The 26,594-nt window shown below is 37.3% G+C and overlaps 1 long non-coding RNA gene across 1 annotated transcript; it reads right to left on the reverse strand.

The window, feature by feature from the left end:
* Positions 1 to 24,860: 24,860 nt before the first annotated feature.
* Positions 24,861 to 26,145, reverse strand: LOC117672380 (uncharacterized). Its single transcript, XR_004593215.2, has 2 exons — positions 25,762 to 26,145; positions 24,861 to 25,012 (listed from the first exon to the last, which is right to left on the reverse strand). It is a non-coding gene; the product is annotated as an uncharacterized LOC117672380 (long non-coding RNA).
* Between the last annotated feature and the right edge of the window lie 449 nt (positions 26,146 to 26,594).

The following is a 26,594-nucleotide window of genomic DNA, read 5'->3' on the forward strand; positions in this document are numbered from 1 at the left end:
ATAAAAATTTCTAAACATTCAACTCATCAATAATTCTTTATCCTGGCATTCCTCCTCCTCTCCATCCAATAATAAAATTTATTCCAGATTTCATAATACTTCGTTTTGCTCTTATCCTTGAGTTCCAATGTCAACCTGTCCATTTCCGCAGAAGTTAATATTTTAGCTAATACATCTTCTTCTATGGGGGCTGTCTTTATTTTTCCATTTTTGTGCAAAGACCAATCTTGCTGCTGTTAATATATGTAGCATTAGAAACGTTGTACCCTTGTTATATTTGTATTATAAGGACATTTCTTAAGATAAAAGATACATGAAACTGGCTTTTTTAAAAAACCCTATAGTGATATATTGTAATTACGGTGGTAGCTCTCATTCCTCTCCCACCATGACCTCTCTCTTTTAAGATATCAATAAACAACTTGTACAGAAGTGTAAATCTGACACCAAGTTAAAAAGAAATGTGCCTGCTTCTTGCTTGCTAAAATAGAAGAAAGGCTCTAGCCTCTAGGAAGCAAGAGCCAATTTAACTGTGCCTTCAAGCTGAAGAGGGGAGTGGGGATCACTGAGAAATTATCATTGCCTTTCAATGGTTCTTCCAAAATTATTTGCTTGATTATCAACAGGAAGGAAGGAAGGAAGGAAGGAAGGAAGGAAGGAAGGAAGGAAGGAAGGAAGGAAGGAAGGAAGGAAGGAAGGGGAATTTTTTTCAGTATTGAATATATAATGGGAATATGTATTATTTTATTCAGTACCACACTTAACAGAAATCTTGTGTTATCTATAATACTTTTACTGCCATACAATTAGTGCCCGTTACTTACCCAATTACCAATAGAAATTGGATGAGGTATAGATACAGTAAATCAGGGGTTGGTTCTAAGCAAGAACATCTTCTGCTTTATTTGAGCCCAAAGAGGAATTTAAATATAGTAGACCTTTTCGGACATAAGAATTGTCAAAGGAGGTCTTCCTTTCTATATTCAGACAATGTTACATTAGATTCCTGGGTTTTTATGAGAAAATATTATTTCATATTTCTAGCAGTGGCTCTAGTCTAAAACAGTTTTTAAAGCCCAACAAGCAAGATCCTGGTATGACTATTACTGCATGGAAGAGGGCAACATAATTATCTAAGCACTTGTATTACAGGCATCATTTCCATTTTTTTTTCTATTTTTTAAACAGCATTTTTAAAAAAAGTAATCTCTGTTTTAGAGTTTTTCTGAATTTTAGAGGGCATTTGAATTTAGCACAGCTCTCAACATGATATCTGACCCTAGTTTATCAGAGTCCTGGGGCAGAAAGAAAACTGTATCTGCATTCAGATTAATATGATTAACCTTTCTTTAAAATCTTGAATGTATGGAAATTTAGTGGGGCCAATGTGACATGAGGACATAGGGCAAGTGTAGGCAATTTGTAATCTATATATGACCCCAGAACCCACCTGCAGACCACAGAGCATTCCCATATTGCATTGTTAATATCCAGTAGAAAATTGGCAAATTATTTAATGCCGACCATTTTTTTAATGCTTCTAACTCTCTAACTCTTTCTTCACAATTACTGATACTGTTCAGTAATACTATAGAAGATAGACTCAACTCCAATCTATAGCTATGTATTTTATCCAGAGAAATATTAATGATTAAAGGGATTAAATATAACCATGCATAAATATTGTATTTTACTTCAAAGGAAAACCAGTTTTTTCCCCAAAAGTAAATTGTCTTTAAAAAAAACTTGGGATAATCTTAATGTCATTGACAATATAATGATAACATATGGTGACATATTGGCTTTTCTAAGAGGGTCAGTTTTAATTTATAGTCATGATCCTTTTAAGTAAATGTGATACTGTATATTGATATATATTTGGTTTGGAAGTATTACTGTTTCAGACAGGACGACTGTACAGAGGGTGGTTAGGATGGCAGAAGAGATTATTTGAAGTTCACTTCCTTCTATCCAGAACAGGGGTCTCCAACCTTGGCAGCTTTAAGCCTGGAGGACTTCGATTCCCAGAATTCTTTGCTGGCTGGGGAATTCTGGGAGTTGAAGTCCTCCAGGCTTAAAGTTGCCAAGGTTGGAGACCCCTGATCCAGAACATAGCATATAAGCACTGCTTGACCAGGTTTGGCGGTACTGTCAGGGATGCTACACATCCTCTCCATGATTGGTTTTCTTTGTTACCTTCTGGGAGGAGGCTTTGTGATATCTGAAGCAGAACACCTAGATTTTGTAATAGCTTTGTATCACATAGCATCAACCTTGTTAACTCTCAAGACTCTTTTTTCCGCTATGTATTCAAAATGGACTGTGATTCATAGAGATACGTATATGTATGCATGCATGTGTGTATGCATATATATGTATTTATTTTCGTAGATTTTCATGGGTAGAGGTATGCAAGTTTTTGTGTATTCGGGTCTTTTCCCGTGTAAGATTGAGAGTATCTTGGTGACGTTTCGTCGAAATGTCGCCAAGATACTCTCAATCTTACATAGGAAAAGACCCGAATACACAAAAACTTGCATATATATGTATATATATACAGCATATCAGAGGTGAAATCCAGCAGGTTCTGACAGGTTCTGGAGAACCGGTAGCGGAAATTTTGAGTAGTTTGGAGAACTGGCAAATACCACCTCTGGCTGGTCCCAGAGTGGGGTGGGAATGGAGATTTTGCAGTATCCTTCCCCTGCCATGCCCACCAAGCCATGCCCACCAAGCCACACCATGCCCACCAAGCCATGCCCACAAAACTGGTAGTAAAAAAAATTGAATTTCACCACTGCAGCATATGTATATGCGTGTGTATGTATTTGTATGGTAGAAATTCATTTTTACCCACATATATATTTATTTCTAATATACTTAAATTGCTTCATTTTCTTTTAACCTGCTATATTTTCATAAAGAGGATCCATATTTCATTACACTTGTCCATATAAAGACTATGTTTATAAGCAATCCACTCATAGGTGGCAAGAGCAATCAAGTCTTCAATGCGTTGAGTGAGTAGAGTCATATATTTGTCTTTCCAATGCTGTAGTCTATTGGCTATAGTAAAGGCATGGGAATCATTTTACTTTGTCTAGTTGCCCAATTCCATGTAGCAGGTATTGAAGAGAATTTATTTATTTATTTATGTATTTATTTATTTATTTATTTATCATATTTAGATTGCTGCTATTCTCACAAAAAGCCACTCTAGTATCAGTAAACAAAAACATTTTAAAAAATCATTAAAAAATCTAAACAGTTAAAATAAAAAATACAGACATTTAAAATATGTGAAGTTTAGCTTTTTTCATACACTCATATTATATAGTTTTACTATTTTCTCCCATAACTTAGTAGATATATGACATTGTAAAAATATTGTGCTTATTATCTTTTAACAATATCCTTATTATCCAATAGAATGCTGATTTAGTTCTTATGTATACAAATGTAGTGGAATCTAATAAATTCTAAACATTTGTTGTTGCTGCTGTTGTATAGATTGTAGTTTAAGTTCCATTGACACTGTTGCTATAGAAGTTAAGACACTGTCCCATTGTGTAGGCATTATAGAAACTGCCAGATTCTCCAATGACTTTGCTTGTGGGAAGCCAGCAAAAAATATTGGATATTGTGACAGTGTGACTATGATTTGCTGCTACTTCATAATCATGAGCCAGATATCAAGCACCCAGATTACAATCACATGACCACAAGGATGCTGCAATCTCCAGAATTCTGGTGCCCAGTTGTAAGTGCCTTTCATTAGCACTGTCATAACTTTGAACAGTTGCTTAAAGAATGGTCATAACCCAAGAACCACATATAATAATTAATTGACACCTATCACTTCCCTTATGATGTAGAAAGATGCTATTGCTAAAAAAATCCAAACTTTCTGTCATTTACTCACTGAAAGGAAACAAAAGTTATATAGCAAGGTTCAATATGCCTAAAAGAAATATTTCACTTTAAGAAAGTTGTCATTTTTTCCTGTTAATGTTAAGGGTATATTAGCAGTTCTAAAAGTCATTATGATTTTTTTTCACCAATTAATTTCCACTTGGAGAAAACATCTGCTTCTCTTCAGTCCTGCTACTCTCTGCTTTTAAATTAGTATTGCTTTGCACATTAGTTTTTCCATTTATATAGCTGCCCACTCAATATGCAACTCAGGGCAGTACAGATAATGAAAGCAACAAACAGTGACCAATGAAACATAATATATAATAAAACATTTTGTTATCAGAGGCAGCTCAAACAACCAGAAGCAATCGTTTAAGATGCATCACAAAATCTACTGACTCAATGCTTGTCAGAAAAGCCAGATCTTTTGAACCTCCAGAAGCCAGTCCGAAATCAAGGCCATCTGGATAGCGTGTTGCACATAGTAAGCGAAAAGGCACATCTGCTTAGGTAATGGAATCTTGGGGGTGCCAATCCTGTCAGAGCTTATTGGACATGCAGAGATCATCAGAAACAATGTTCCTGCAAGTAATCAATTTTGTGCCAAAAAGTACCTTACAGGTAATAGCTGTCAGCATCAGCTTTCCTGCTTTAGCTGCCATAAGAAACGGGGAGGGATTAGGTATGGAGCAAAGGGGGGGAAGAGAGCAGGAGGGGGTTTGTCTTTGTAGGAGGGGACTTCGTGGGAATCGAAACTAAATTTCAGAAGGGGATGGCCGACCAACTGTCTTGACATTCCTGATGGATGACGCTGCCAGACGTGTTGCCACCTGACCTTTGGAAGACCTTTAGATTGGCTGAGAAACTATAAACACGAGGGGGGGAAGAAGCTTAGTAGATGCATTTCGCGCGTTTTGATCACTTCCAGCTTTTCACTGGGATGTTAATCTTTTCATATTCAGTAAAAGTACCAGATTCTTCAAAATGCTTGAGTTTGGGGTTTTCTTTCCTGGATACTGAAGGAAGCATACCTGACATTAAGCTGGAAGTAAATTGCACATCCCTATCAGAAATTATTCTTTTCGGAGACCCATGTAGTCGGTAAATCTGCCGAATAAATAACTTTGCGAGGGTTTTTGCTGAAGGGATCTTTGAGCAAGGTATGAAATGTACTTGTTTAGAAAACAAATCAGTTACTACCCAAATGACAGTGCAGCCCTCACTGTCGGGTAAGTCCACCACAAAATCCATAGATATTTCCTTCCATGGGGCGTTCGGTCTAGCCACACTTTGCAGTAATCCAGGGGATTTTCCTGGAGGCCTTTTAGCCGAGGCACATACTGGACAGCTAGCCACATATGTCTGTATGTCCTTTTTTAGTGCAGGCCACCAAAACTGTCTCTTAACAAGATGTAAAGTTTTGACAAACGCAAAGTGTCCTGCATGATGTCAGCATCAGCTTTCCTGCTTTAGCTGCCATAAGAAACGGGGAGGGATTAGGTATGGAGCAAAGGGGGGTAAGAGAGCAGGAGGGGGTTTGTCTTTGTAGGAGGGGACTTCGTGGGAATCGAAACTAAATTTCAGAAGGGGATGGCCGACCAACTGTCTTGACATTCCTGATGGATGACGCTGCCAGACGTGTTGCCACCTGACCTTTGGAAGACCATATAAGATTGGTTCGAGCGGTCTTGAATAAACTCAGAGCAGCTGAACTCTATGCCAAACTTTCTAAATGTGAATTCCATCAAGACAAAATCAACTATCTTGGATATCGTATATCGCATGAGGGAATAGAGATGGACCCGGAAAAGGTCCGGGCAGTAATGGAATGGGCCGCACCACGCACCCGTAAACAGTTACAGAGTTTCTTAGGGTTTGCTAACTTTTATAGACAATTTATCCCCTCTTTCGCAAAAATCGCACTGCCAATTACAAACTTGCTCAAAACAAAAGGGGAAATAAAACCCAAACCCTCGAAACCACTAGAATGGACTATGGACTGTCAGGCCGCTTTCGAAAAACTGAAACGGCTGTTTGCAGCTGAACCTGTGCTCAAACACCCCGACATAGAACAACCTTTTGTAATACAAGCGGATGCTAGCGACGTTGCCGTAGGAGCGATACTCTTGCAAAAGAATGAGAATGGAATATTACAACCCTGTGCTTACACATCCCGTAAACTATCTGAAACAGAAAGGAGATGGGCCATATGGGAGAAGGAAGCGTTTGCAGTTAGATGGGCGCTGTTAACATGGAGACAATTTTTGGAGGGGGCAAAACATCCTTTCGAGGTGTGGACTGACCATAAGAATCTAGAAGCATTAAAAACACCACGCAAATTGTCACCCAAACAGGCACGCTGGGCCCAACATTTCAAGCGTTTCAATTTCACTTTACGTTACCTTCCTGGGGGAAAAAATTTCATGGCAGACGCACTTTCCAGATTGCCACAGTACAACAGCATAAAGAAGGAACTGGTTCAACCAATGATCCCCTTAACGCAATTGGCAACACCTGTCACTACCAGAGCGCAGAGTAAAACCGATCCAGAACTCTCAGGGGATTTACTCGAAAAGTTACGAGAAGCACTAAAAGCTGACGAGTGGTTTAAACTCCACTCGAATGAATGTACACTTCGCGATGGACTAGCTTGGGTTGGATCGAAATTGTATGTTCCGACCACATTAAGACCAACCGTATTGAAATATGCGCATGATGCCAAAGCCGCAGGACAATTGGGTAGACTTGTTGCCATTTGCAGAAGTGGCGTATAACAATTCTGTGCATAGTAGCACCGGATTCACCCCTTTTAAGGTTGCATCGGGCCAGGATTTTGTACCCATTCCCGAGTTACCTCAAGATGATCCCCAAAATCCCTCTTTGATAGATTGGATAGAACAATTAAGGAGCACCTGGACAGTGACTCGGAAGGCATTAGATGAGGCACACCGAGCTCATAAGGCACAAGCCGATAAGAAAAGGTCCCCAGCTCACATTTACAAAGTGGGGGATAAAGTTTATTTGTCTACCAAATACTTACAAACCACCCAGAGGTCTAAAAAGCTGGGGCCTAAGTATGTAGGACCATTCCGTGTGATCAGACTAATAAATCCAGTGACAGTTGAATTAGAATTACCAAAAACCTTGAGACGAATACATCCTGTATTTCATGTTAGTTTATTGAAACCTGAACACTCATCTCCCCTAAGGGTTGATCATAGCAACCCTCCAATTCCCATCCTCGTAGAAGGGGAGCAACATTTTGAGGTTAAGGAAATCTTGGACTCTAGAAAACACCATGGTAAAGTCCAATATCTGATTGCCTGGAAACATTTTCCACTATCTCAGGCTGAATGGGTAAATAAACGGGATGTCCAAGCTCCCAAGAAAGTTCAACAGTTCTATGCCAAATACCCTGATAAACCTTGATCATTGTATATATTCTGTTTCTCTTTCTCTTTTTCCTTTTAATTAGGACTAACGTCTCTTCTGCAAGAGGGGCCGAATGTCAGCATCAGCTTTCCTGCTTTAGCTGCCATAAGAAACGGGGAGGGATTAGGTATGGAGCAAAGGGGGGGAAGAGAGCAGGAGGGGGTTTGTCTTTGTAGGAGGGGACTTCGTGGGAATCGAACTAAATTTCAGAAGGGGATGGCCGACCAACTGTCTTGACATTCCTGATGGATGACGCTGCCAGACGTGTTGCCACCTGACCTTTGGAAGACCTTTAGATTGGCTGAGAAACTATAAACACGAGGGGGGGAAGAAGCTTAGTAGATGCATTTCGCGCGTTTTGATCACTTCCAGCTTTTCACTGGGATGTTAATCTTTTCATATTCAGTAAAAGTACCAGATTCTTCAAAATGCTTGAGTTTGGGGTTTTCTTTCCTGGATACTGAAGGAAGCATACCTGACAATAGCCAACACTTGCATCCAGGAGCTGACTGACAATCAGTGTATTTCACAAAGTAATAGTGTTACATGGATATATTGAGGTATATCTATAACTATAAGTGTCACTGCATTCTGGACTAGGTATAGTTTGCAAGTGGTTTTCAAGGAAAATCCATGAAAATTGTATTTCAGTTCTCCAGAGAAGAGATGACCAAAGCATGAATGAGCATGAGTATGACCTCTTAATCCATTGGTGTAGTTGGTTGGATAGATAGATTTGTGCACAGGGTCTCCAAGCTATAGCTGTTATCTACTTTTGAAAGAATGATCTGCAAGTCTAGAGAACTCCAAAGTTGTGTACCATGTCTATGTGGAAACGCAAGAATAAGAAAACTCCATATCCAGACAGTCCCCAAAATTTAAAGGCACCTAGTTTTCTTAGAATTCCAGACTTTATTTTCCAGTTCCCCAAAGCTTCCTGAAACTAATAAAAAGTCTCAAGGGCTTTGCTTGACAAGCCACAGGTTGAGATATAGAACTCGGTATCATCAGCATGCCAAACATGACATGACCTAATGACCTCAATGTTAAACAAGATCCAGAGAGAAGCAATTCTCAAAGCAAGGGCAAAGAGCTAAACCTCTGCCTCCATCAATACCACTGGAATTGGTCATGGAGAGGGGAAAACCACTCTAATACTGTGCATCCCACTCCAAATTGCCACAGCCAATCTGGAAGGATACCATGACTAATAGCATTGAAGACAACTAATAACTTAAGAAATGTTAGTATGAGAAAGCTTTGCAAAATGTGTTCGATTAGCTAACACTCAGATCCCTTAGATCTTAAATATATTTTATAAGCACTAATCCATTTTATATATCAAGATTTTTTTTATCCTCTGATTTTAAGCTGTCCTATTTCCTTTATTTGCTTATAGAAAAGGCAATTAAGGCCAAACTGTATTTTACATTTAGTGTTTGTTATATTTCCTTTAATTATAAATTCATGCAAAGAAATTGCTATTATGCTTATAGTGCATAGAAGAGAGAGATTTTCTGTTTTATCCTAGCAACAATTCTGATGAAAAAGAAGACAGCAAGCTTAAAAAATGTCACATTGATGTCAGTGAGAATTCTTTTTATGGCAGTCAAACTATAAGTTAAACGTTATTAGCTATTTAGCATGATCTCTGAAGGAGCACTTCACTTTGTTGAGCAAAGTGTGTCTTCAATGTAAATTCATGAAATGAAGCAGAGCTGGTTTACCTGTGTTACTTTAGGTCATGTGTCACTTATGATCCTTGACATCAAAACAGTATGTCCCATTGAGGTAGAACAACATTGCCTTCATGAAGAGCTTCACAGCTTAGGAAGATGGATCCACGAGAAATAAGCTTCTTCTTAAGATAGATTCAAGGCCATTTGCACATATCTAATAGTTACGTTTTTGAACTCTAAGCTAATGGCAAAAACTCAATGAAGACTGAATGAGAGGGTTTTAAACTTTTGACTTTTTCTTGTCACCCTAGCCCAAATACAGATCAGAAGGCCTATAAATTATGTTGTCAAAACGTGATTTATTTAAAGTAAGTCGCTTGTAATAGTGATTTCATGTTAGAGAGGGAAGCATAACTTCAGTACTAATCCATAACTGGCTTTTACTTATAAATTGCATACAAAGTATAGCTCTTACCAAAGAAAAAGCCAAAAAATTATTTGAAGTGATGATGGATTCTGGCAAAATATAATAAAGATGACAAGATGAATTCATTTGTTTTCCAAATTGATTTTCGCCTTCCTGGCATTAGAATCCCACATAACACAATAGTTTCAAGAAGATTGTTCAAGCTGAAACACAATGAGCTGCATCTCTCAGGGTTCAAAGCAACATAGGAAAACCCACATTTGAGCAAATTCTAGTTCTTCCAGTGATATTAATGTACTGTACATTGTGCTAATGGCTTTTAGACTTTGTGTTTGTGGCTTGCTATAGCTGCTGAACAGCAGAGATACTAAGGAAAGTACTTCATCAAAAATACCTGTAACTGGGTCTATGATGGCCATCAGAAGAAGAATTCTGCCTTAAGGATCACCTCAGATGTCCAGTGAGCTCTTCCAGCATTAGAACATAAGTTCCTGATATGTTTCTTTCTTCCTCCTTCCCTCCCCCCCTCTCTCTCACACACACACCTTTGTCTTTAGACAAAGAATTCTAAAGAATACTACTTCAATCCTTCTAAGTAATGAGCTTTTATTGACACACCAAAGGACACACCAAAATTGCTGGCATCTGCTTAAATCCAAGACTTGCAGAGTCCACTGAGTATGTCCCTCTCTCTATCACACCACCCCCGATCAATTCCTGTCCTCTGATTGCAATGGATATAGGGAGTGGGGAGGCTCCCTGGGATTTTTTTTCCTCTGTATTATTTGATTATCATTTGAAATGTAGCACTCTAAATATTTGTGGCATTGCTCATTGGCATCAGCCTTCTTATTAACCCTGCTGTAATGATTTCTGATTAAATTATGGCCTTATTTGGCTCCTGATTTTTGAAATAAGCTTGGCAAGATAAAGAGTTCATGACTTGCAAGAGCAGCTCTGCTTTCAATCACTTTCAGAGACAGCACTGATAAGGCAGTTGGTAACCTCCCAAGGGCCAGCAAAAGTCCTGTTTATCAATTTTAGATTAGAGGGTGGACATGCAACTCTTCAATATTTATTTTCAAGAAACAGGACAAAAATCACTCTTTTCCACCAAAGGTTTTTCCAAGCTCTGTTCACAAAGCCAGGTTTTTCCAGGTTATTTTTCAATTGCCTTAGCTTGGGAGAATGCATCAATATGATTCCTACAACCACTGCAATCAAATTATTCTATTAGCATTATTGGCAAAAGATATTTGAGGTATCCAAGGAGGAGCAAGTTTCTGAAATTCAATGGCTGGGCAATAGTGCACAACTTCTGAAGAAGTTGTACCAGCAATTCATCCATGATCCATCTTGATGAGGTACTTCTTTTTGTAGAGATGCATCACTGCGTTTTAGCTGATTCAGAGCAAAGCCACCATTTCCAGGCAAGCTGCAGCTCAGAGAATAGAAGCAGGATCTCACTTACCTTCACTTTAAAGGAACATTTCAGTTGAAACCTCAACAAAAAGAAATAACTCCTTTCAGAATCTGTAACAAGTAGCAAAACCTTAAAGAGGCAAACTGCCAACTAAAAGACCTTTTATTTTGTTAGGATTTAATATTAACTGTCATTAATTTATGACAATTAATTAAGGTAACCTTAGTTACTCAATTATATGCATAAAATAAATTGATCTTATACTATATCATTCTATATATATAGCTACACTATCATCTAAATGAGTACCTAGTGTGATAGTTTATAGCAGGTAAACTGCTTAGCAACAATCTCCCAGCCTCACCTTTCAGAATATTAACTCCAGGTAGGAATGAAACAAAGATCCCAGTCCCCAACCAGCAGCTGATCCAGATAGTATATTATTGTAAGATGCTATTACCATCAGAAGCTGCTGAAAGATCTAGCGCTTCATTTCCTACCATCTCCTTCTCTTGCATAAGTTGTTCATTGGAAAACCAGTGATGGCTTTATCCATGCCTGAAGTCAAATTAAATAGGTTCAGATCATCATATGAAGTGAATATTTATTTATTATTTATTTATTTATTTTATTTCCATACCGCCCTTCTCCCTAAGGACTCAGGGTGGTATACAGCCTAATTAAAAACACAAAGACAGACAAAATTTAAAAATAATTAAAATTATTAAATAATAAGCCCAATTTATAAAACCCCAAATTTAAAATCCCATTTAAAACCAATTAAAATCTTTACATTGATAGCCCAGCCTGGCAGAACAACATGGTTTTGAGGGCATAGCGAAATACACGGAGATCAGAGATTTTACGAATTTCTGGGGGCAGTTCATTCCAAACGGGCAGGGGCTCCCACAGAGAAGGCCCTCCCCCAGGGTGTTGCCAGCTGACATAATTTGGTCGATGGCACCCTGAGGAGACCCTCTCTGTGGGAGCGAACTGGCCGGTGGGAGGCTACTGGTGGCAGAAGATGGTCTCGAAGGTATCCAGGTCCAATGCCATGGAGCGCTTTAAAGGTGGTAACCAACACCTTGAATCGCACCTAGAAGACCACTGGGAGCCAGTGCAGCTCGCGCAGGAGGGGTGTCATGTGGGCACAATGAGTTGTGCCCATAACCACATGCGCGGCCGCATTCTGGACCAGTTGGAGCCTCCGGGTGCTTTTCAAGGGGAGCCCCATGTAGAGAGCATTGCAGTAGTCCAGTCGGGAGGTGACAAGGGCATGAGTGACTGTGTGCAAGGCGTCGCAGTCCAGAAAGGGCCGCAACTGGCGGATCAGGCAAACCTGATAAAAAGCCCCCCTGGCCACGGCCATCATAAGTTCTTCTAAAGATAGCCGTGCATCCAGGAGGATGCCCAGATTGCGGGCCCTCTCTGTGGGGGGCAAAGATTCACCCCCAATAGTGAGCGATGGCACCAGCTGACTATATCGCGGTGCCGGGAACCACAGCCACTCGGTCTTGGAGGGGTTGAGTCTGAGCCTATTTCTCTCCATCCAGACCCGCACGGCCTCCAGGCAGCGAGACATCACATCAAGGGCATTGTTGGGGTGGTCTGGGGTGGAGATGTATAGCTGAGTATCATCAGCGTACAGATGGAGTCTCACCCCAAAACCATGGATGATCTCACCCAGCGGCTTCACATAAATGTTGAACAGAAGGGGCGAGAGGACCGACCCCTGCGGCACTCCCCATGCAAGGCGCCTCAAAGTCAACCTCTGCCCCTGTGTCAACACGAACTGCGAGCGGTCGGAGAGGGAGGAGGAGAACCACCGTAAAACAGTGCCCCCTATTCCTAACCCCCTCAACCGCTGCAGCATGATACCATGATCGATGGTATCAAAAGCCGCTGAGAGATCTAACAGGACCAGAACAGAGGAGCAACCCCTGTCCCGAGCCCTCCAGAGATCATCCACCTATAGATAGATAGATCAATAGATAGATCATCCATCTATCTATTGTGAACATAGACAGTTCACAATAGATTGACAAAGAAAAAGAGTTGCTAAAGCACATTCTGATTACTGATCAACTACTGTCCCTTATTTCTGGATTTTTAGCCCAGACCAGGGGTGATATGCTCCCGGTTCGGACCAGGTCACCCGATCCGGTAGCGATGGAGGCCAGTGGTTTGGAGAACCGGTAGCAAAAATCCCTGCCCTCCCACCCCCCCATGACCAGCTGAGCCACACGATCATCAGAGGCTTTTTTTAATTTTTAAAAGCATTTTTTCTACAACCTCTTTGGCTGAAAAAATGCTTTTAAAAGTTAAAAAAAAAAGCCTCTGATGATTGCGCGGCTCAGCTGGGATCGTCAGAGGCTTTTAAAACTTTTTTTTTCAACCTCTTCGGCCGAAGAGGTTGTAGAAAAAATGGTTTTAAAAGTAAAAAAAAAAAAGTTGGCCATGCCCACCCAGTCACATTACCCCCCACCAAGCCACGCCCACAGAACCAGTAGTAACAAATTTTAGATTTCACCACTGGCCCAGACTATGAGTCTAGCGTGATAGGTTGAGATGCCAAATGAGCTGCATGACAAACCACCAAAGAAGGACTGAATCCAAAGGGAGAATGCTTTATTTCAGATTAATAAATTGAATTCAAGCCATCTTTCCCTACACTCTTTGATGCCCACAACCTTTCTCTCTCCTTTGCCTTCCTGCATCCATTTTTATTTTCCACTTGCAACATATACTCGTCCGAGCTCTCCCTCAGTCTTTCTTTGCTCTTTTAGTTAGACTATGCCAAATTGTAGACAGATGATAACCATTTCTATGCTTAGAAATGCAAGACTTTCATATTGGCTGACAGAGTGCATCAGTTGATTATATCTCTAAAATATTGCTTGCAAAGTAAACTAAAAGATGGGTACAGATGGGCTCATTTAGACAGTGTTTCATTTGCGTGTTATAGTATTTAATATTGCTAACTACTGAGAAATAAACCTGCCTGTTTATGATGACACATGCTTAATTTTAATCACTTAACATTTTCAGAAACTCTATGTACATTAATTATAATATTTAAGTAAATAAACATCCATTTAACTTCTGTTTTAATGTCTCAGAAGAATAGTTTGCTTTAAAATTCTGCTAAAAAAGAGAGAACCATGCATTGAGCACACAATAATGACACAATGCTACCTCAGTTTAAGTGCCATAAAGCAAGAAAATGCAAACAGAGCAATTCCTGCCTTCTCAAGAGAATGCAAAAGCTGTAGACTGACATTATACCAAAATTATAATAGATAGGACCTAACAATGTTGGCTATAGCCAGTTGCATCAAATTGATTTCAGTTCATCCCTCTGAAAAGCATGCATGCTTTTAGCATATTAATACACTCAAATAATTAATTTCAAATGGGATCCTGTCACTGCATGCATGTTACCACTAGGCAAGGTCTTTATCAGTACTGGCTTATTTGTTGTTGAAAGAATCTTTTCATTTCTCAACTGGTATAATGGTATGTAGGAATAACCTTGGCAGACAGGAGAAAGAGGCATAGACTAGACAATGGTCAGAAAAGTGGCAGCTGTGTCCACAGAAAGAAGGGAGAGTGCAGCAAATGTCTTAGAAGGGACCACCCCTAGTTTCTTGGACTACAAAGGCAAGAGGGGAGAGATATACTTTCAGAGCTGCAAGATTCTGTTAATGTAACCTTTAGTTAGAGCTAGTGCTTCTGAGTGTACTTCTTGACTGGACAACCTCAAGGCTGACAGCTGTCCCAGAGATAGACATATATACATATTTTATCACTTGACAATCCAACTGCACAGGTACTATGCTTGCGCACAATGATAAATTGTCACTTGTTCAAAGAGAGTCACGTAGAAGCAATTAATGCCCTCTAAATTCACAGATGTAGTTTCCTAATATCCAGACAAGATATTTCTTTTCCCGAGACAAAGTGTCAAATGGAATTTCTTCGTTCCATACCCAGAAGCTAAATAAATGGATCATTAAAACAATGCTGCTAACAGGGTGGTATACAGTGTAAAATTGTATATTATGCCTACAACAAGTGAAAGAAATTCTACTCCCATTCAGGGGGGAAATGACTGTGCATCATTTGATGATCAGATGGAAGCAACTTTCCAATTAGTCTTTGAATATGCAGTTATTGTGCCTCTTTCATATAATTAGAAGTAGCTGGTATCAGAGCCAGATTTAGGCACAAGATAAGTTTTATTTTAGGACCCCAAAGTCTGAAGGACTTTGCATTTGAGATTTCGCTTTAATTTATTGAAATATTCTTACAATTTCACTCTGCTGAACACCTAATTCCCTAATTTCTAAGTCTTATATCTAAGGATATTTACCCATATAGTAGGGCTGTCTTACTATTATCCTTCTAATCTTTCCTAATTACCTTCCACTATTGTGATTATATTACTTTGTTATTTATTGCTTGTAAATAAAGCACCGGAGACAAATTCCTACTGTGTCCAATAACACTTGACCCATAAAGAATATTATATTGTATATTGTATTGAATTGAAGGTCTTACTAATGGATCTCACTAACCTCATTAATTGCTTAAGATATATACCTTCTGTTTAAAGAATGCCTTTCCGTATCCGTATGCATCTTGGGTTAATTCTTGCTATATTCAGTTGTTAAACAGCCTTATTCTTTTTTAACTTGTACCAAACAGACATCTACAGCTTTCCATAGTTTAGGTCAGTGTTCCTCAACCCCAGCAACTTGAAGATGTGTGGACTTTTATTCCCAGAATTCCCCAGCATGTTAGTGGGTGAATTCTGAGAATGAAAGTCCATGTATCTTCACATTGTAAGGTTGTGAAACACTGATTTAGTATGTCTAAATCTGGTCCTTTGATGGGTTCCAGATATAAGCAGGTTGTATAATTGCTATCTCCTACTTCTCTCACTCTCTTTCTCTTCTCATTCTTTTAAAAACCATAATCATTCAGAAGGGGATGAACAGAAAAATATCTTACTTCTTTACACACACGAAGGAAAATGTGTGCCAGGGGTACAGTGGTTGAAAAGCAAAGAATATACTCTACGTACTCTTCTTTTTTCTTACAGTATTTAGTAAGTATTTTCAAGACTTAGTTACAACTAATAAACAGGGAAACTCAACTACTTTGACTCAGTTATATAACTGATTTGTTATGAACATGGGTGGACTAGATGTCAGGGCTGTTGGGTTGATAATAATTGTATTTAAAACCCAATTGCTAACCATGCTCATACTGGAATATATTTCATTTCAATCCATACATAAGAAGTGACCAATAGGAATAAGGACAAGTCTCTATGTTCAGTTTCTTTGAGTCCATGAAAAAGGTGATCAAAATGCACTGCCTCCCCTCAAAATAATTCTGAATTCTCAGTTATAATTTCCTTTAGGATCTCCTGATTCATGGTCAATTCATAAATAAATATGTACAATATGTTTTGCTTTTTCTTGGAAGAAGAATCATACTGGCTTGCCATTTCTGCCTTCTGGGATTATTTTATATTATCCAGTTTAACCAAGTATTTCCAGGTTGTCTCCTATCCGGATATTAACCAAATTTAACTCTGATTATGTTTTTAAGTTAATTGCTGACTAGGGGTTTCCATCCACTATGGACAATGTGTCATAGATTATAGCACTAATCAAATCAAATACAAGGCAATTACTTCTATAGCAATGGGAATATTTTCAGTCATTCTGGGTATGTTTTGATGAAGTAGCCAGACAAGATCTCACCTTCCTTTTACATCACTTCTAGTATATAGAACAATTGAAGTTAGGAAGAATTCAGCTGTATTTTCTTCTTTATATCTGACTCTGTACCTGGAACAATCAATAAAAGAATCACTATTCTTCTCTTCCTCCCCACTGCACAATTCACATTTTTAGTGGAAAACTTTTGAAAGTTTTTTATTTTATTTTAGTACTTTTACTCCTATTACATTGAATTCCAGAGTGTTACATTATTTCCATTTTGTTGTGTTTGTGAAATTTAAAAAGTAAAAAGGTACTACTTTGGGTAAATTGCATTAAAATCAATGGCTACAAATATAGGAGTGATATAACTGTGTTGCATTTGCTGACTTTTAATAAGACCTTTCCTCTTTTCTGATTGCATCAGTTCAGGCTTGAATCTGAGTAACACTTCCAGGCTCATGATTAGAAAGGGAGAAAGTTACTCACTGTCATATTAAACTTTAGTTTTTTTGTTTATTCTAGAATATAGGAACCACTTTATGTCTCTTAAGTGGGATTTTACTTACAGTTTAGTATAGTGATGTGGACTTCTTATATGCATTAATGTTATTATTTTAGAGCTCTATCTGGACTTGGATTGGAAAAAAACCATTAGTTATTTGATTTGCCTATAATGAAGAGTTGAGTTATGGGATGAAAAGTTTAAAATTGTTAATTAGAGGTGATGGAAAGGTTATTTTGTTGCAATGCATTATTGCTAGAAGAATTATAACAGCAGAAAACTCCAATACCATCTAATATTCTACCAGGTAAAAGACAGACTTCTATCTACCTGTCATGATGGTGGAGACATGCCATAGCCTATAATTTCTTCCAGGAAAGGGACATATTGGTGGATTGACTAAACAATTGGTTGATTGTTTGATTATGACATATAATATGTTAGTTTTTTCTTTCAATTAACACCATTTGCATGCTGTCGATTCATATGAACTTTTGTCTACTTGAGTACCTTTTGTTATTGCCAATCCATTTATTGGCCAGTCAGCACACTTCCTAGGCACTTTCATTTCAGTTAAATCAGATGAAAGTGTCATGAAATAATTTCTCCTATGAACCATTTTCAAATCAAATGATTCAAGCAAAAATATAAGATGTGGAGAAATACATAATAGTATGTACATCTGAGAAATAAATAAATAAAGAGGAGCCTGGATAGCTCTGCAGACAAGGCACTGTAATTTAACACCAGCTGTCTGCAATTATGGTAAGTTCGAATCTCACCAGGCTCAAGGTTGACTCAGCCTTCCATCCTTTCTAAGGTAGGTAAATTGAGGACCCAGTTTGTGGGGGCAATAAGCTGACTTTGTATAAAAATATACAAAAGTATGAAGGCTATTGCTTAAGGCACTGTAAGCCGCCCTGAGTCTCCGGAGAAGGGCGGCATATAAATCAATTAAAAAAAAAAGAGAGTATCAGACAGATGGAGAGAGCAATATAGCAACATTAACCATCTCATAATTATTAAGTAAAGCACCCTGATATTAAAATAAAAAACTAAAGTCTCTTTCATGTCTGAAGATTAACTTTTCATATATTCAGAGGACAGTTTGTAACACAGGAGTACTATGAACATGAATCTTCATATATCCAATATATCAGTGGTGAAATGTAAATTTGTTACTACCGGTTCTGTGGGCATGGCTAGGTGTGTGTGTGGGGGGTGGTGGTAATATGACTGGGTGGAGTGACCAACTTTTTTTTTTTACTTTTAAAAGCATTTTTTTCTACAACCTTAAGAGGTTGCAGAAAAAAATGCTTTTAAAAGCCTCTGACGATCAGGCAACTCAGCTGGGATCATCAGAGGCTTTTTAAGGCATTTTTTTTTCTACAATGTCTTCGGCCAAAGAAGTTGTACAAAAAAAAATGCTTTTAAAAGCCTCTGATGATCCCAGCTGAGCCGCGCGATCATCAGAGGCTTTTTTTTTTTTACTTTTAAAAGCATTTTTTTTGGCCGAAGAGGTTGTAGCTGGGCTGGGGGAGGCGCAGGGATTTTTGCTACCGGTTCTCCAAACCACCCATGGCCATCGCTACCAGATCAGGCGATCCAGTCTGAACCGGGAGCATTTCACCCCTGCAATATATCCAATTAAAGGTACATGAGATGGGAAGAGCAAGAGCAACTATAGGCTTAGCAGATAAGGTCTACCTCCTACCTACTCCATAAAAATAAAACTGCTTAATGCCTGCATCAAAGCTGGACAGAAGAAAATGGAATTTGCTTAGTTTTTATTTAACAAAATAAACTTTACTGGCCAAAGAGAATTTGTTTCCAGGACAGCTTTTCCCAATCATGTTTACTGTTAAAACATAGGCTTTGATTAATTGTATAAAGGAGTGTAGGCTGCCTTGAACCATCTGTTTGCACATATTTATAGGATATACACCATAGTGTGAAATGGTCTTTAAATCTTTTGTTCTGACTCTCAGGAAACATTTCTATCAATGCAATGCTGGTTTTAATCATTAGGCAGGCACTGTATGCCATATGCTCCAGGTGCCAAGCAATTTTGTGGAGATCTTTCTCAAGGGGAAAAGCTTAGAACTTATTATAATACAGAGAACATCAAGTCTAATTGTTCAGTTGCACTTGGATTACATAATTTCCACTCATTCTCTAATGAATAATACATAATATTTAAATGAAAAGTACACAAGGAAAGTTATTTTTTGAAAGTAACGTATGAGTATTTTGAAAATTGTACATTGACTACTTCCTGTTCTTTTTGAAGGAAGCAACTTAACTTTGTATCTCTACACAATATCCTAAAGAGCAGGACAGACGTTATTATTGTTGGGTTTTGTGTCTTTTACATAATATTGTAAACCACATGATTCTTGACAAATATATCTTTTCTTTTATGTACTCCGCAAATGCACCAAGACAAATTCCTTGTGTGTCCAATCACACTTGGCCAATAAAGAATTCTATTCTATTCTATTCTATTCTATTCTATTCTATTCTATTCTATTCTATTCTATTCTATTCTATTCTATTCTATTCTTCTGAGGCTTATTCTGCTTGTTTTAAGGTTCTTTTCTTTTGTTTTGTTTTAAATAAAGAGAAAATAGATATATTAAGCTTTGTGGTGGCTTAATATAAGTATTTTAGCCTCTTACCAAGAAATCAGGCTTAATTTCTACTGAATTTCAATAATGTGATATGTTTTGAGAGGTCTCCAAAATGGAACATAGGAGAAATAAAGAGAGAGGGTTTAAGGTTTGCCAATCCCTGAGGTTAAAGAAATGCTAGATATCATAGAGGAGAAAGCTGCATCAAATATATATCTGGCTGAGACACTTTATTACATTGGGTCAGTCAAATGTACTGCTGTCTGAAATTATTGTAGTGAACAGATCAGATGTTGAAGGGAACCATTCAGAGGCCATAGTGAGATGGATTTGCAGTGACAGGAGTATATTGGGGCTTTATGCTGCTAGGGCTGTGCAGAACAGGTCATTGAAAAATACATAGTTGGGATAAACATTTCATATATAATAATAGATTCATTATAATGTAGTCTCATAAACAGGCTTGAATGTGGAATTTTTTATTCAAGTAGGGAGAGTTAAATTTAAGTAAGGAGGGTTAAAGGACAATAAGTTAGCAACTTCACTTTCTAATCACTTTCTGAAATTGCCTATTAATCATCTTAAAGCTATTAGAGACTTTCAAAATGACAACTTTGAAAAGTCACTGGATGAGTTTAGGATCAATTCTGAACAAAAGAAAAATTAATTACAAGCTTAAGAACTTAAAGTATTCGAAATAAATAACTAAAGCTAAATAAGATATTGATATAAGAAAGTTACAGATTGACAAAGGATCCAGATAAATTTGTAATATTGAAACTTTTACAATAAGATTTTGGAATTAATCATAAAAGACAAACAGCTTCTCATGGGAAATAGATCTGTTTTGATTTTTGTAAGATGTAATTTGTTTTTTTAAAAATGGACACTGGAGAAGACTAAAGATTCTAGGCAGGCAGAAAAAACAAAAGCCTATAATTTGTGTTAATTAATTGGAGCCTACAAAATAGCACAAAATGATATCACACTGAAAATATTACAAGAGACTTTTGAAGAATGGAGACAGAAATTAGTAGCCCCAATATCAAGCATTGTCAATCGTGATTGCTGCCTCAGATATGGAACAAATATAAATGGTACCAAAAGTGGATTTACAAATGTCAGACTGAAAGAATGATTTGGATGTCTCACATGATATACATGTCTCACGTGATATACAAAAGAAAGTAGCTGATGTTTCAAAACTCAAAATGAAATGCAAATGTTAAACCAAGAAAGTGACCATTTTTTTCTATTAGCTTTATAAAAGAGATTTCTTAAAGACATGAGCTCTGTGTAGTGGGATAAAGCAAAGTAAAAATAAATTCAAATTCTGTAATATTAGTTGAATGAACTAAAATTAAAACTGTTAGGAAGGAATTTAATATTGGTTTATTTGGTTTATTGGTTAGAGCAAGATATGTTGTTACTTTGGGCAACCCTTTATGGATTTTTGCTGATGCTAGGATTGAAAAGATGATGACATATTTATTATTTAATTTTTTCATTGCTTATTTCCATTGAGCTAGAACCAATTAACTATATTTTCTACAGAAATATCACTTTGAACAATGCAACCATTTCTTGGAATTCAATAACCACACTGATTGAGACCTACCTAAATTTGTTTTCTGTATAACACTGCTCACCCTAAATAGAATCAGGGTGAGCAGTGCGCTCACATTTTCGGTTCTAAGTGAACTGGTTGTTACAGTATATGATGCCCACCTCTGGCTGTAGAGCACTGTGAAGCGGTATATAAGTCTAAGTGCTATTGCTATGCTACCCACACTCAACATGGCAAGAAAGTCATATGTTATCATGGGCATTAAAATTATTTCTATATAAGTAAAGCTGTGTGAGATATGATGAATTTATTTGAGTTCAGTAAAATGAGAGAAAAGTCTGTCTGAATATTAAACCTGTGCAATGTCTCAGATGGATTATTTGTTTTGACAATGATTCAAGTGAGACATTATTTTGAAGTTGTTTTCCAAAGCAAAATACAAACACACACATGCTTCTGAAAATTACAGTTTCTAAAGCTTTTTATATAATTTTATTTTTGTATTTTTTTATGTTTTACATTTTTTGGTAACCCACCTCACCTTCCTTATGCTGGTCTTTGACACACAATACATTAATACCTGGTCATGTTGCTTTGCTTTGCCTGATTTCGGAGGCCTCCTCTAGCAATTACAATTTTCAGCTCCTGAAGACACAGACCTATTGGGATCACTAGAACTGGTTTCTATGTGGCTTTGCGAGGCATGCATAGAAACCCTTTTTATTTAATAAAAGGGCCAAATGAAGTTTCATAGTGCCAAATGAAATTTCATAGTACATCAATATTCGCTGCATCCATGACACCAAATCCTTCATCAATGCAAATTATAGCTCTTTTGCACATCCCTACTAGATGTGAAAGGCAGTATTCTAGATTTAGAAACTAAAGGTGTAGCTGCTTGACACATCTGAGTTCTACTGGAGTTCAACTAATAGATTTGTCAGCCTAACTTTCAAAGACTCAACTGAGAATTAGTACAGAATTATTCTTTCTCTCTCTCTCTCTCTCTCTCTCTCTTTGCAATTTTCTGATTGACATTTCTCCCCCAAATGAAATCTTCCCACTTTCATTTTAAAATGTTTAAAGATGTCTTCACAACTATAATAAAAATATTCAAGGTGATGAAAGACCAGGAATATGATGATGTTCTTGTAATTATTGCAGAGCTTGCAGGTACAAACCATCTGGCAGAACTGTTAATAGCAGCCTGTTCTCCGAGTGTGTTAACTTTGTGAAAAGCTTTCAGAGGCAGCCCTCATTTATATTCCCAGCTATCTTTGCAAAGGTCAGACTCGTCAATAAACAAAGGCAAAGGACCTATATGTTTATTCACACATCAGCTGCATTAGAAAAGCCATTCTGAAATGTTTAAGCAATTAACAAGGCTTTTGCTCATTGATATTCTGAACTCTTACAATTTTCAAATAATATGAAGATGAAAATCTAATGGCATTTTATCCATTCCAAAAGCAATTCCAAAAGCCCAATTCATATACATTAAAGCAATTTAGAATTTATCTTTGTCTACAGCCATTTGAATGAGGAAATGGATGGGCCAGCATGTCTGTACAGTTCTCTCTGAGTATTTTTGTATATAGCTGGACAACTCATGACTTATTTTGTCATTGTTTCAGAGATATTTCCTTGCTTAAACAGAAACAGAATTATCACAGGCAGGCAAAAAATCTTTCCCCCCTCTTCCCTAATATGCCTAAAATAATGTTAAATATTCTTAAATTGTAATATTACTATACATTAAAACTGTCAAAATTCTATGGAAAAGTTTCACATTTTTGAACTGGCACCATTCTTCCTCCTCCAATTTGTTCCAGAAGTAACTTTCTGGAGGTGCTGAAAGTTGTGTTTTTCATTCCTGTTACTGTGTGTGTGTGTGTGTGTGTGTGTGTGTGTGTGTGTGTGTATTATGTTGACCTCTTTGCACAGTGGGTGTGGCCCAATACCAAGCTCACACAGAGCCAGTAGAAATGGCGTAAGTAACAATTGAAGCACAACATGCAAAAAGTCTCAAGTGTTTATTAAAACCTGATGATCTATAGTTTATTTCCTTGTGGAACCTTGTGTTTTTCCTTCAGACAAAGAAATGAAAAGCAATTTTCACAGCTAAAAATTACCTTTCTGTAGAGGCTCAGCTGCAATTCTGTTATCTTTATTTTTCCTGGAGGCACACACTTCCTTTTTTTTTTTTTTTTGATGAAGATGAAGGGGAGAAAATCACTATAAGACCATTTTTACCTTCTATCACATTGTGTTTCACTTTGATGCATGTGAAGTCACTGAATCCCTGTTGATTACCTAGTCCTCTTCACAGAAGCTCATTAGTTTTCTCTTGAGTGTATTGACAATTCTCTGGTATTTATGGCAATCATTTAGACGCCCAGGACAGCTTTGCTCCATATATCCACACCATCAAATAATCCTTGTATTTGTTTGAGTGAAGCATTTGTAATCATGACTGATGCTTGTTTAACAGCTCTAGAGACTTAAGTACTCCATGTCTTCATAGACTGAGTTATGCTATGGTACATTTAGAAATGATAAGAATAAAGGGTAGTTGGCTATTTTTTTTAACCCATCTACTTTCACCAATCTTCTGAAGTTATATTTTTTATTATCCATCCTTTTTATTTTTTTTAAATGAAAACCATTTTGCAGTTTTTTAAATAGATGTACAAACATCTTTATTTTATGGTACCCTGCTGCCTCCCCAACTAAATTTCTATCTTAGAGGATTCCTCTATACAAGGCATGGTGCACAGGAGATGCACATGAAGGCTGCCAGTCTCCTCTGATACAGACATCAGAAAGGACAGTCCTATGTCTGCCCCAATACATTACTCTAAGAATAATTGCACTAAATAGCATGTTGTAAAGTAGTGGACAGATGTCAAAACCCAGTGGCCCCAATGTGACAATAATTTAATTTAAGGCAAAAGATACACAACACTTCTAAATATGTTGTGCTAACATGTCTCCAAATGAACAGAGATGACAATTAAATTGGGTGTTCCTGTTGTTTTATCTGGGCTTGTTCAACACAGCAAGGTCGATTATTTTATAATATAGGAATTATGTTGGGAGCTATAAATTTCAAGGCCACAACCAGCAGATACTCATCTTCAGAATTCCAAAGCCGAAAAAACATAAGACAAGATGTTAATTAAACATGGAAAAATATGAAAAAGGATCATTATATTTAAATTGTCACAGGTACATGAAGGATTATTATTATTATTATTATTATTATTATTATTATTATTATTATTATTAATTGAATTTCTATACCGCCCTACTCCCGAAGGACTCAGGGTGGTGAACAGCCAGATAAAATACATATAATACAAATGTTAAAAAGGCATTAAAATACAATTAAATAATTGGCCCGGAAAATGAAATTTAAAACACCCCAAATTCATAGGACAAATTTAAAATTGAAGAATTTTAAAAGTTTAAAAAGTTTAAAAGAGAGGTTAGACCAGGCACATCAAGAAAAATCTCCTGAATATATGCATAGATTGCCCACCATGTACTACGCCTTAATTTAGAACTATATTTTGTAAAATAATATATAGGAGAAAAATACATATTCTGGGGAGAAAACGTTTCCTGAAGATGGGCTTCAGCACAAGTCCAAAAGCTTGAAAGACTAAACCTCTGGTCCCGGTGACCAATCCAGATTGGATCCTGCAGGAAAAGAAAATATTTGCAGTGACTACAGAGCTTGTGGGTTCTCAAACAGTAGGTGTCATGATCACTTACTTTGTACTTGTATTTACACAGCCTTCTGATAATAAATATTTTAGCAGTAATGTAACTGCTAAAACTGGATGCTATCCAAAAGAGACCACAGTTTCTTTCCTTGCACAGAACTGTAAATATTTTGCTATTAATATTGATGGAAATGTAAACCAAACTGAAAATGCAAGGTAATTCTAATTTGCATTGTATCTTGATTTGTCATTAGAGAGAAAATTCCTCAGCACTGGGCCCAAGGTAGAAGTTCTGTAACTTGATAAAAAGCTGGATGACACGAGAACATATAAACACCATTGAAAATGGCACTTGCATTTTAACTAGATCAATTTAATATAAACCTATTTATTGAAGTTCTTTTCAGAAAGGAATGTGCAATAAGCTGAGAAAATGAGGGAAAGTGAATTAATTACAGTTATTAAGCTAAGGTGGTGTAGACTTCAGAATTTGGTCTCCAAAGGTTCTTCAAATAGCAAGAACATTATGTATTATTATTGTTGTTATCTATTTATTTAATTCCATTTATATGGCCACTTACCTTAGACAAGAGGCTCACAACAATTAAAAGAAAATACATACAAGAGACTACAAAATAAATATGCCATCTGCAACCAAGATTAAAAGCTACCACCATCAATACAACCACTTCATGGTATCCAATTAATACTCCAATCCCATACCTAGGAACAAATCAACATTTCCAGGGCTTTGTGAAAGGCCAACAGGGTTGGGGCCATTCTGATCTCTGGGAGATGTTGAGATACAGGGCAGGCACCACAACAGAAAAGTCTCTTTTCCAGGCTCCTGCCAGATGATGGATGAGACCTGTAACATGACCCTCCTGACCAATCTGATTGGGGTGGGGGGAGAGACCTGAGATCAGATCAATTTTCCTTTATAAAACAGCTGGCTTTTGTGACATTTGAGGCCTGCATCCATGTGTTCATTGGACTTTCTAAAAAGGTTCAGTTAACTGCTGGACCAAACAGTCTAATTTTATCTTTAAAACAAAAATCATCATGACTTCAGATGTAATCAAACTTGTTTCAATCCAGCTCATAGAGACCAAGTAAACCTTCCACCTGTTCCCAGAGAATTTACTATACTGACCTATGAACATGAAACTGGGACATTAATTCTATCTTTAGCATCCTGGAATGCATCCTGGATAATAGAATGTTTTGTATTATTCTAACTGTCAACGATTTCAAATATGAACAACACATTGCAATATGTACATATATACACAGTGAAATGTTTAGGGAGCCCTATAAACCAATTTGCCCCTTAATTATTTTGCTAAGCTATTTTTCTGTTCAAAGCTTCAGTGGAAATACTGAAAAGAAATCTGTTGCATATTCTTTCCATCCTGTTTTTTCTTTTTCTTTTTTTCTGGTTCTGAATTTGATTCACTCTATGCTGAACACTTTTATATGTTTCCCTATTTGGTAATTCAGAAGAATTAGTAGATATTTTAATTTTAATTAGGTTTTGCTAAAGACAGCCAAGCTGC

Source organism: Pantherophis guttatus, chromosome 3, assembly GCF_059756535.1.
Source record: "Pantherophis guttatus breed Tessera chromosome 3, ASM5975653v1, whole genome shotgun sequence".
NCBI lineage: Eukaryota > Metazoa > Chordata > Lepidosauria > Squamata > Colubridae > Pantherophis > Pantherophis guttatus.